Below are 13737 nucleotides of genomic sequence, written 5' to 3'. Positions count from 1 at the left end.
GATTCCCTGGCTGCAATAATGGTGCAGGGATTTAGAGAGCACCACTTCGGAAGACCTGGAAACGCTGACCAATAAGAACAGACTGGACTTTTTCGGGAGGGGGACTTAAAGAGACACAAGCTAAAAGTGAGTTAAAAAAAAAAAGTGTTTCAGACAGTTGTATTCAGACAAATTTGAAATGTTTTTTGAACATTCAAGCATGTAAACATGTTCTTGTAAAAATAAAAACATATTCCTGAAAGCCTGGAGCTAACGGCTACACAGCTAAACAGAGAATGTGATGCTGGGTTGAAAGGACGCAGAGCAGTAGGAGATTTGTGAGTTGACTTTTGGATTCATAATTATTTATTTATGTCACAAAGACACTGTAATTCCACAATGGATTAAAAAAGCTTCTGGATGGCCTACAATTGTTAGATGATCTCGTTAAAACGGCGTATTCCTCTGCTTCTAAACACACAAAAATGAAGTCTCTGCTGTATTGATCTGGAGATATTAAATATTGCATTATACCATGTAGTTTTGTGTCGTATATGACACCGTTGACTTTAAGCAGGGGTTTTGCACAGGTCGGCATCATTTATTACACTCACTCAGCTTACATTCCAGTCCTGTAAAGTCCAACTGAAATTAAGATGCGTGTTTATTTTGCTTGCATTGCTTGCTTTGTAAAACATATCTTGTGAGCACAAAACTTTGAGAACTCACAGATTACACAAACATCCCAAACATACTAGGTAGAAGAAGTTATAATAATATATCTATATTCGTATATCTTGTAGGGATGACCCGAAAAGTTGACTATTCGAAGATTCGATTTAAGGAGCCTGATTCGACTGGCAATCTCACAGTCAAATGTCTGAAAATGTGGTTAGAGACAAAGGGTCATTCCATTCAGGCTACACAAGGGGGCCGAATGTGTTTTTTCCTAATAAATCATGATATATATAGTCTATATTGGTAAAAAATAGCATCCTATAAATAACTCAGATATCCCAAATCCCCTTTGTAAAAACCTTTGACTCTAATATGTTAACAAAATAAAAAAAGAATTTTGAACCTGGCTTTATCCAATATTCAGATTTCTGCTCTGGAAATGTATGCAAATTAGCGCAGATAATGCTTCATTTCCATATTTAAACATAAAATTCCAGAAAACTTGTAATACAAAAGATATTTGTCTTAATGTAAGTAATCAACTAGGGAAGTTTCATCTATTAGTTAATTTTCTGTTCCAGTTCACCTGCAGTGTCTTCCCTTAAACCAGCCAGTGAAACTAAGATGGATCATAACCTATAGAAAATAAAGGGCGTTTCAAGCCATCTTTTTACTTATTAATAACTAATATTCTCAACAGAGCCTACCTACCAAACTTGCAGTAGGAGTTTAATTGTTATTGAAAACCACATGAACAAACAAAATATATGTAAAGATACACACATGTTGATCTGTAAGACCTACAGGATGTTTGTGGCTCATGTCTTCTGTCAAGCTACAAAACCTCCGACTATCTAAACAGTAATAATGGTTACAAGTAAATCTGAAGTGTGAGTGAGTTGGGGAGCGCCACGCTGCAATTACATAAGTCCATAATCACAGCATTTCACTCTCTTGTCCGCGGTGTAAAGAAGTGGATACTGGGTTGAATATGTGCGTTTCAGTGGGAGTCTGATGTGGCTGCCGACTGTGAATGTGTGGCTGACGGAGCAGCCGCCACCGACCTGATGGGACTTATGTAAGAGGCCCGGGGGCATTCCAAAGGCAACAGGCACGGGGCTCTACCCGGCATTCCTCAGTGCTATCGGGCCGCTCTCTCCTCCCTCTCTGTCCCTTTTCATGTGGACAGAAAGAGGTTCATGCATGGAGCAGCTTTAATTTTGGGCTCTTTGTTTAAGTCACTTGTGGTTTGCACCTTTACTGCAGCCAGTTGTATGCAGACAGTGAAGTGGGCCTGTAAGCATCCAATGCTGACCCCAGTTTGTGTTCAAGATTGGTAGGTTGATTACGGTTGCCTGGCAAGCAGCTGAGATTCCATTAAGTTACTGGCCCCGGCTAAGAAATAGTCTGGCACGTTACCCACTGTCAAACAGCGAATTGTCGTTTTTACACTTTGATTTTTGTGGATGGATAAAACAAACAACACATACCATTAATTAGTAAGCTTTAGTTTCCTTTCAACAGAGCCAGGCCAGCTGTTTCCCTCTGTTTCAAGTCTTTGTGCTAAGCTAAGCTAACTGATTGATGGCTGTAGCCATATATTTAATGTACTGACGTGAGAGTGGTATCTATCTTCTCATCTAAATATCTGCCAGAAAGCGAATAAGCATATTTCCCAAAATGTATAACTATCTGAATGAACTTATCGAACTTAAAAAAAAAAAGTGTAATGTCAGATTAGGTTTGACAGTTGGACAGGCAGGAATCCCCATAACAGTAAATGACTGCCAATGTTGGATATTTTAAGTCCTGTAGCAAGCCAATGTACTGGTAAAACCCAACTGTGTGTGTGTGTGTGTGTGTGTGTGTGTGTGTGTGTGTGTGTGTGTGTGTGTGTGTGTGTGTGTGTGTGTTCACACCAGGCCATCTGTCTCCCTGGCTTTGTCCCTGGGATTTTCATACCGGGTGAGCAGGGGAGGGGAGGGAGGGGGGGGGGGGGATAGGGGAACGACACTGGACTTGAGGGTGAGAGGTCACTCACTGCTGCTAAATAGATTCACCTTTGCCAGCACAGCGTTTGTACACACAATACCCCAAAAGAGGTGTCCTGATGATACGTGAAGCTTATCCCCAGTATGTGACTCAAATGTGTTACTAATTTATTGCCGTCACCAATCTAAACATTGATTTTTCTGAAAAATTGTCATCAGGCAATCTTCGAAAAAGTGAGAGGGTCGTAAGAAAAAACATGATAATTAATAAGTGCTGGGAGGTAGATGTGGTTATCTTTGGACAGAGCCAGGCTACCCGTTTCCACTCTTTGTGCTAAGCTAAGCTAATCAGCTGCTGGCTGTAGCTTTATACTTATCATAGGAAGATGAGTAGTTTCAATCTTCTCATCTAACTCTCGAAAAGAAAGCGAATGAGCTTTTCCCCAACAGCTTTGAAGATACCATGTCCTTAAAATATCAGCTGATACTTCGTAAGGCCACACCGTAACATTTATTATCATTGTGTAATGATATACTTACTGTAAATCTTGATATGGTTTCTCCTTTCGTCACATGCTAAAATATTTCTTCCCTGTCCAGTTTTGGACATTTTTTGGATAAACTGAAAGAAAAGTGTTGCTTTATGAGTTGAGAAATGTGTCCATTAAAAACAAACCATTGGAAAATTGAAAAAATGCATTAGGGCTCTTTTGCTTTTCTCAGTAAAAGTTGACGTTTTGTTTTTCACAATGCAATTTTGTCACTAAAATAAATACGTTTCAACAGAAATTAGCACCACAGTCTGTTTACATTAACCACTGACATCAACACTGGACACTGGCAGGCCTGCTTGGTTCTTACAGGGAATGATTCTAAAGATTTACAAAGAATATGTTTACAGCATTAACTATCTAACCGGGACATTTTGGGACCGATTAGCAGGATTGCTATGGACGAAATACACACGGCGATAAACTGGCAAGAGCAAATTACGTTTAACCATGTATCCAGCAAATTTAAATAGCTCACATTACTGTATTGCGTTATGTATAACTTTGTTTAATAGTATATGTGGCGTTTCCTCCAGACTATAGCGCCGCCCAACATGATTGTGATTGGTTTAAAGAAATGCAAACAACCCAGAGCGTTTTTTGTCCTGTCCCAGAATGTATAGCCAGTCTTTACTCCACAGCGCTGTGGAGATGAGTCTGGCAATGAAGCCTAAACTTTAACCAAAACATGTATTCTCCTAAGGGCCTGATACACTTACACTTTTTTTTTTAACATACTTACTGTCAGTAAATTTACCAGATTGATTGATTTCACTTGTTATATTTTGCTACACAGTCAGCTTCACATGTGACAGTAAGCATTGTGGTCTGACCAAATGCTGGCAGCTCCATTTCAGCTTTTCTTTCAATAAAACAAATTCAGAATTACTGAACTGAAACACTGACATGTGGCCAAAAAGCAGAACTTTGACTTTTTAAACCAGTGAATATGGAATAAATGCTGTTGAACAGCCTGGTTTTGTGTACGTCAGTCAGTGTGTAGGCTGTAAAGATGAACTGATGACTCGGATGACTTTCATGGATTTAAATGAAGACGGATCTTACAGCTTGTTTCACTTCCTTTGTTCTGCACTTTCTAAACAGTAGATGTATTTCCTTGGTGAATTATTGGCAAATTTGGGGCGTTTTATTACTACACAGTAACTGCCCTGAAACTTTACCATAATGTTTGTCCCTTTTTGTTTTTTTTCTTACTTTTTCATTGTGTACAGACATTTATGTGTGACTTTGGGGATCCTCTGACTTTTTATCTAGCACCATCTTCAGGTCAAAATGTGTCCAATACTTTGGTTGATGATCAAATACAAAACAACAATCATTACACTGTTTAACACTAATTGGCAAACAGTGATTCCCCTCACACACACACACACACACACACACACACACACACACACACACACACACACACACACACACACACACACACACACACACACACACACACAGTTGGGTTATACCACTACATTGGCTTGCTACAGTACTTAAAATATCCAACATTGTCAGTTATTTATTGTTATGGGGGGTTGCCACCTGTCCAACTGTCAGACCAAATCTGACATTACACTTTTTTTTTAAGTTCGATAAGTTCATCCAGATAGTTATGAGAGTTGTTGAAGGAATAATTTTTAACATTTTGGGAAATATGCTTATTCGCTTTCTGGCAGATATTTAGATGAGAAGATAAATACCACTCTCATGTCAGTACGTTAAATATATGGCTACAGCCATCAATCACTTAGCTTAGACTTGAAACAGACGGAAACAGCTGGCCTGGCTCTGTTGAAAGGAAACAAAATGTCTTTACCAACACCTCTATAGCTTACTAATTAATGGTAGGTGTTGTTTGTTTAATCCACACACACACACACACACACACACACACACACACACACACACACACACACACACACACACACACACACACACACACACATGGGAAATCCGAGGAAGTATAGAGTAGATGTGCATGCGGTTTAAAACAGGGAGACTCCAAACTCCCTGTTTAAAAAAAAAAAAAAAAAAAGAAAACTGTTACTGTTACAGGATTGTCCTCTCCCACACTCCTCTCAGAAACCCTTAATCTGACCACATGGTATGTCAGTTTCTGAGAGAGATTAGGAGGGCTGGAATGTTAACCAGGTCTCTGGTGGAGATGATGATGATGATGATGATGATCAGCAGTGGAAGAAATATACTTTACTAAAATAGAAACGCCACAATGGAACATTAAAATTCCTTGCATTAAAAGGTTCACCAAAAATCAACAATTATTGAAACAATGTATCAGTTTCGAATGGTTTGATGCACCGACATGTAATTGTAGACTTTAAAGCACCAAACAAACAAAGATTTTGACAAAGATTTGACTATTTGACATTTTGGGAAACATACAGCTTGCATGGCTCTGACCTCTGAAGCTCATTGCATGTTAAATCTTATTTGTTATATCTGTACAAAAACCAAAGTGTAAAATGGCAATTTGGGGTTTTACAACATGGGATTATGTCCTTCTACTTTGTGGTAGGGATTACCTTCTTCCTGGAGTTGCCAGAAAACCAGCAGAGACTCCTCTATTAATTAGTGCTTATGTGCTTATATGTGTGTGCACATTTTGTTACCTTGAGTTGAGAGGGGGACTTCATGAACTCATGACCTCAGTACTGTTAATATTCTGGCTACAACCCTTCCCCCTGATAACATCAATACTTTATGATCCCGTGCCATGTTAAATGTCAAATATTAATCTGAAAAGAGGTTTAGACTGTAATGAATTATAAAGGTAGGGTGGAGCATGGAAAATAATGATCTTCATGCAGTGGATTGAAAATAGAAAGTTACCCAAAATAGAATTTTCCAGCTAAAGTACCTCAAAACTACATGTAATTATTAGTCGGCTTACTTTATTAAATGCTCACCTTGATGATGGTGGTGGTGGATTCTTTATATTTTACTGTGTAATGTTTTTGTTTCCTCTCTGTATAGTTAATACCAAGAAACAAATCAAACCTTGTGTTTTCTCAGGGCTTTGAATGAATGAAGGTGTTGGGGGAAAGACTTTGGGTTAATGTTTCACTGATTGGCCCTTTCTGTAATGTCCTCACCAACCGCTCAGACTTTGATCATGGAGTATGAGTGGGTTCAACCAGCAATGATCAATTCCCCACTGATAAAAAGAGTGCTAACAACTCCAGTAAGAGGGAAGATCAGCACCAAACACGCTCACTCTCTCTTCCCTTCAATGATTATGCAATATGCATACAGTAAAGATAAATTGCATCTTTTAACAGTCGTTACCGGCTTATTGAGCATTCTTGTGAGGAGGCCTGCAGCAGTTCATCACATTACATTATTGACAAATGGGAGTCCAGGTTCATTTAGTTACACTCCACTACTTCTCTAATGACTGAATTATGACCATGAAACTCAAGAACAGATTGTCAACCATTCTTTCTGATTCTTTATTTGAGATTATGGGGTTCTCAACCTTGGGATCGGGACCCCTCATTGGGTCCCAAGATAAATCTGTTCTGCACTTTCTAAAACAGGGGTCACAAGATGATTACAGGGATACAAAAAAGAAAAATAAATGTAGATATTCAGACTTTTTTCAATTACTTCTTTTTCTTTTTTTGTGGCTCTGGCACTAATTAATTATTTACTTTAATAAATAATAATACATTTATTTTTAAATTGGACTTTAAGAGGATGATATGGATAAAGTAATTGGTTGTAATATAATAAGAGTAACTCTAAACCAGGCTGAAAAACAGTGTTATGCTGCCCTCTCTGGTTATCATTGCTGCTTTGTTGCGCTTTTAACCACACCCACCGGTGATGTCACAATGTCCAGGAGTGCAGCTAAGGCCTGTACTACGAAGCAAGATTTGGGGTTACCGAGGTAACTTCAGGTTCAACCCAGGTTTTTGTGTATCACGACGGTGGGATACTTGTTACCGGGTTACATCGCCATGGTAACTTATGCTGAACACCTAACCTGCTCGGGAGCTGGTTATGTTTGAGATCAACCGGTGTAAAAGCACCGCCTACTGACCAATCTATACAAGATTGATAATGGCGTCACCATTCTTAGAAGATCCGGTGGAGCTTGGTACGCGGATAGTGAAAATTGCGCTCAGAAAAGCTAGAACATTTAGAGACTGACAAAACCCGTTGACATTCCCTGATGGGTATCTTTATGAAAAATATTATTTACATATCTTTGTCGGCTTCTTGAGCCGTAAGTTGCTAATGTGACACCGGTTTGAATTATGTTTTTATATTTATTTTTTATTTGCTCCCACGGTGGCTTACTACTGCCAGGGTTGCAATTCATGTATGGAATGAAAGTGTAATTATGGTCAGATCTTGTTGTGCCTGACTGATGGGGCAGTGATATTAATAAGCCTGTCTGTTTTCTTCATATTTCTGTAGGATTATCATTTGCTCTTCTTGTGTAAAATATGTGGCTCTGGTAGACTTGTCTATGTTTGCGATTGTCATATGGTCATATGCTGCAAACACCGCCCCTTTTATGTGAATGCTAGATTGGGAAAATCTGGGTTGATTGAACAAGTTGATAACCACCATCGTTACACCTTGTGTGGAACTGCGGTTGTTAGGTTTGGTGAAGCTGGGTAACGGAAATAAATCCAGGGCTGTTGACTTTGCTTCGTATATAGGCCTCTGTTCATCACTGCAGTAAGGGGAGAAGTTGGCCAGCAAAAACAAGTATAGTATTTATAATTTTTCATGGATTGTATGCACATATACTGTATATACATATATTAATATATGGGTTTAACATTTACGTTTTAAGAACTCCCTGTATACTCTAAAAACATTAAATTGACAAGGGATTTGTTATGTCTTGTCAAATTAATGTGTAAATTAAGGGGGAAGTCATGTTCTTCAATAGTACTTCATTTGTTAATTAAGGGTATTTTCAATTGGACGTTTTTAAATGGTGTGGTTTTCAGCTTTTTAAATTAGTGGACAAATTAGGGGATCTCTGGCTACCATACCAAGAAACTTAATTGTGGATTGTGTTTTCTTGGGTAAATTAAAAAGTAATTCATAGTATTGCTCATAACCAATTTAAAATGTTTGCTCAATTAATTCAGTAATTTGCAAAGTGATTGACAAGTGGATAAAACAACTGATTTGATTAGCAAATAAAAACAATGTATAAATAAATACTTACTAAACAAAAGACAAAGAAATTACGTGTTGCTCCGGCCTGATCAGTGACTACTCTGCTGTGATCCAATCTGTCGTACATAATGCAGTTAATTCCTGCGGTTACACAATGTGTTTGCTGCTCTTCCTTTCTCCTGATGTACTCCTCCTCCAGCTCACAGATTTGGAAACAAACAAATGCTGCTGTTGCACAAACTTCATCACTTCCCACACACACACACACACACACACACACACACACACACACACGCACACCTGTGTATATAGATGTCTCTCACACTCATGTCTCTCTGCCCTCTGTGTAGCCTACTTAAGTTGCAGTCATAATTAAACCACATTTGATGATGTACATCAGCTGTACTTTGTATTTAGCACATGTTAAAATGCTTCTACACTAAAACTAAGATGGTGAACACGCTGAACATTGGACATGCTAACGTCACCATGTTAACATTGTCTTTGACAGCATGTTAGCATGCTGACATTAGCATTTAGCACAGCGTGGGCCACCTGCTACCTCCAATCCTCTCCGCCTGTAAGCTACATCACAGGCTGCTGCTATCCACCTGCTGTAATCTCATCATGAAGATAAATGGAGCAGGTTGTAGCTTAAAAAAATAGGACATGGTTAGCAATATTGTTCAAGTTTAAGTTTTATTAGTCATATGCAGGATAACACAAGGTCAACGGTACAATGAAATGTATTTGATGAGAGAACGTCAGCTCATCAATAAAAGCATTAGCTGCCGCAGTAAGAGCACTAGTAATATAAAAGATAAAACAAGATAAAATGTCAATAACATGTAAGATAAGATAGGATGACATAAATACAATATAGCACCATATAGGCTACATATATGAAAATGAAGATTGTGTAAAAGTAGTGATGCATTTATCTAATAGTATTGCGCAAATGTTTTTTTTATTGCTAAACAACAGTGAGCACAACTGAAGACACTTGCAAAACTAACTACAGTCTGCACTGCAGCAGTTCATGTGGACCACACTTATCCCATGGCGTCAACCATAACCTACACAAGTGTGGATTTATGGCACTTTGTTCAAATGCTAACACACTGCTGTCAAAACTGTTAACCACACATTCAAAACAGAATGTATTTCAACCTGATGCATTTCAAACACTGCTCATTGCAATTCCAGCTGAAAGCCTAAGCAAGTGTGTTGTTTTAGACTTGTTAGTGATCACATACTGTGTACAGTATACACTACCGGTCAAAAGTTTTAGAACACTCCAATTGTTTTTGTTTTTTATTGAAATTTTAGCAGTTCAAGTCCAATGAATAGCTTGAAATGGTACAAAGGTAAGTGGTGAACTGCCTGGGGTAAAAAAAAAAAAAAAAAAAGGTTACCCAAAACTGAAAAATAATGTACATTTCAGTATTTTACAAAAAGGCCTTTTTCAGGGAAAAAGAAATGGGTTAACAACGTAAAGCTGTTCTGCAGCAGTGGAGGTTGATCAAGCTTTGAAAGTTGGTGCTATCAATTCCCACAGGTGTTCCAACTGGTCTGGATTACTTACAACCCCCTCTGTTTGTATAAAAGTATTGTTGGAACACACTGTGGTACCATACCCTTGTGAGCATTATTTGAATAGTATTGTACTGCAGAAAGTAGTGTGTTGCTATAAAAATGGCGTGAAAAATTCAATTAAAAACAGAAGAGAGACAGACCATTATAACACTTAAGAATGTTGGTCTTTCCTACAGAGAAATTGCGAAGAAAGTCAAGATGTCAGTGAGTACAGTATTCTTCATCATCAAAAGGCACTTAGAAACTGGGGGAACACTGACAGGAAGAGGTCTGGCAGACCCAAAGCCACAACAGAATCAGAAGACAAGTTTCTGAGAGTCAACAGCTTGCGTGATAGGAGGCTCACAGGACAACAGCTTCAAGCACAGCTTAATAGTGGTCGTAATAATCAAGTCTCAGTTTCAACTGTAAAGAGAAGACTTGGAGCTGCAGGTTTGATAGGTTGAGTTGTAGCAAGAAAGCCATTGCTAAGACGTCAGAATAAGAAAAAGAGGCTTGCCTGGGCCAAGAAGCACTGCCAATGGACTACTGAAGACTGGAAGAAGGTGCTATGGACTGATGAATCAAAATTTGAAATCTTCGGTTCATCATGCAGGATTTTTGTACGCCGTCGAGTAGGTGAAAGGATGGTTCCTTAGTGTGTGACATCAACTGTCAAACATGGAGGAGGAAGCGTGATGGTCTGGGGCTGTTTTGCTGGATCCAGGGTTGGTGATTTGTACAGAGTGAAAGGCACCCTGAACCAAAACGGCTACCACAGCATTTTGCAGCGCCATGCAGTACCCTGTGGTATGCGCCTAGTTGGTCAGGGGTTCATCCTACAGCAAGATAATGACCCAAAACATAAGTCCAAGCTATGCCAGAACTACCTTAGCAAAAAAGAACAAGATGGTAAGCTTAAAAACATGGAGTGGCCAGCACAGTCACCAGACTTAAACCCCATTGAGCTGGTTTGGGATGAACTGGACAGAAAAATGAAAGCAAAGCGACCTACAAGTGCCACACATTTATGGGAACTTCTGCAACAGAGTTGGGAAGAACTTTCTGAAGAATATTTGATTTCCATTGTAGAAAGAATGCCACGAGTGTGTTTGGCTGTTATATCTGCCAAAGGGGGCTACTTTGATGAGTCAAAAATGTAGAATACATTTTGGTTTATAAATTGATTCCATGATTTCTTTTTAAACTTAAATTGTTCATTTGTTCTATTCTTTCATTTCAGAGTACAATAAGACATTGAACTGCATAAATTTCAATAAAAACCTGGACAATTTGGGGTGTTCTAAAACTTTTGACTGGTGTGTGTATATATATATATATATATATATATATGTGTGTGTGTGTGTGTGTGTATATATATATATATATAGGGAAAGCTCTTTATTTTGCTGCACTGAGTTTGTTTTGAAATGTGTGAAATTAGTTTTGCAGGTGATGTGAACTGTTTAGCTCAGGTGACTGTTGATAATGCAGAGGTGGCTTCAGTTGTGACCGATGTTGTTTACCAATCTAAAACAAACATGTAATACAGCAACCTTTGCTAACTTAAATGTATTATAAATGTTGTTTATTATCCCAGATGGATAGTCAAACTTTACATTGAAAACAACTGAGCAGCATCTGCTCTCTGTGTGAAACACTTTTAGTCTTGTTCCAAGATCAATAATTTTCAATCTCAACATTTAAGCCAACATGGGCAAGAACTACATTGTGCATAGAAAGTTTATAATATACAATTAAATGACAACTGGCTAACTCCATCTGCTGATGAAGATTATGTGATATGATCGAAAGCTCCAGAGCAGCTACTCAATGGACCTTGTGGTTTTCGAGGTCAAGAATGAACTTTCAATCTTAACATTAGACAGTGATTTTGGCCATTGTACACCTTTTGAAAAAATATGACCTAAAACAAAGTGGAGTTTTTGTATGTTTGTTGATGGTAACACACAAAGAAATGCAGCAATGTGGTAACAAGGGAAGAAGAAGACTGCTAGCAAGCCAACATGGATGTAAACAATACATGATTTAAAATATTTAACACAATTTTATTTATTTATTTAACACAATTAATTTGGCGAGAAATGTAAATATAACGTTTGTGTGTTAACAAGAAAACCCTGCAGTGCTCCTTTAAGGCTGAGCTGAACAAATATGTTTTGGGTCTCCTCTGTGTTCTGGTGGTTTGACCACAGCTTATTCACGCTCTAAACCTAAAAATGTTTATTTATATGGTGCACAAGTGTTTGTTAGTGTTAAAGTCTTCCCGTCTAACTAGTAGATTAATCATTAAGGAAAGTCACAGTGACCTTTTAACATTTTGGGTGACGATTGTTACAATTTGTGGTGTTGTATCCATGAAAAGTCATTCTAAATAAAACAAATATGCACCACAACACACTGTTCCTGAAAAATGTTTGCTTTTTGATAGTGTAAGGCGCACAGCAAAAGCTTCCCCAGTGAAATGTTTTTTTTTACGTACACAGTGCTTTCAGAAGGTATTAAGACCCCTTCACTTTTTCACAAGTTATGTTGCAGTCTTATGCCATACTCTTTTAAGTTAGTTTTTCCCTTCATCAATCTACACCAAATACCCCATAATGACAAAGCAACATTTTTGCAAATTAATTCAAAAGGTAAAGTATTCAGACCCTTTGCTGTGACAAATAGGATTTAGCTCAGGTGCCTCACATTTTTCTTGATCATCTTGACGTTTCTACACCTTGATTGGAGTCCACCTGTGGTCAATTATGTTAATTGGACATGAGTTGGAAAAGCACACTCCTGTCTATATAAGGTATCAACTGACAATGATGTCTCATCGCATGAGGTCGAAGGAACTGCCTGGAGGGCTCAGAGACAGGATTGTGTCGAGGCCGCACATCTGGGGACGGCTACAAATAATGTTCTCTTGTATTGAAGCTTCTCAAGAGAACAGTGGCCTCTATAAAACACACGGAAGCCTGCTTGGAGTTTGCAAAAAAAGCACCTAAAGTACTCAGACTGTGAGAAACTAGATTCTCTGGTCTGACGAAACCAAAATGTAACTCTTCGGCCTCCATTCTAAAAAGTTGCGTCTTTCTCTAAAATCCTGTTTTCGCTTTGTCATTATGGGAGATTGAGTCTAGATGAAGCAAAAATGTATGGAAACTATTTTAGCTCAAGGCTGCAACACAAGGTTAAAGGGGGCTGAATGCACTGTAGATCTGAGAAAAAAAACACTGACTGGTTAACTTTTGTATGTTGTATGATGCTGTGTATCTGATACTTTCAAAAAGAATAATGCACTGGGTGAAAGGCACTGAGTCGATCAGAGGAAAAATACACACATACATAACATATAGTTTAAATCCTCCATTCCTCCTGACTTGCATGCACTTGAAATGTGTGGCAGAGGAGGTGAACACACAAATATCATTCAGAAAAGATAAAGTGAGAGAAACTTGTGAGCTTTTTGCGTTCATGGGACCAATTCCACATTCAAACCTCCATAACTTGACATTTGTTACAATTTTGTATGTAGAGAACAATTACTGCTGATCAAAAAGTTATTTGATAATTTCCCCTGGTTAATATTTTATTTGTATAAATATATAGAAAGCCTCTTTTTGCAAGCATGCTTGGGGCTTTCACTTTGACCCCTCCTTACTTTACCACTCTGTTAGTCGATGGATGAAGAATATTTGCTGTCTTCTACGATAGTAGACTGAACGTTTTTGGGGTTAAGGCCTGTGTTAAATCTTTGGATCTTCCTCTTGCAAAGTCAC

Source organism: Perca flavescens, chromosome 18 (genome assembly GCF_004354835.1).
Source record: "Perca flavescens isolate YP-PL-M2 chromosome 18, PFLA_1.0, whole genome shotgun sequence".
Taxonomy (NCBI): domain Eukaryota; kingdom Metazoa; phylum Chordata; class Actinopteri; order Perciformes; family Percidae; genus Perca; species Perca flavescens.
Note: the sequence above shows the minus strand (reverse complement) of the source record.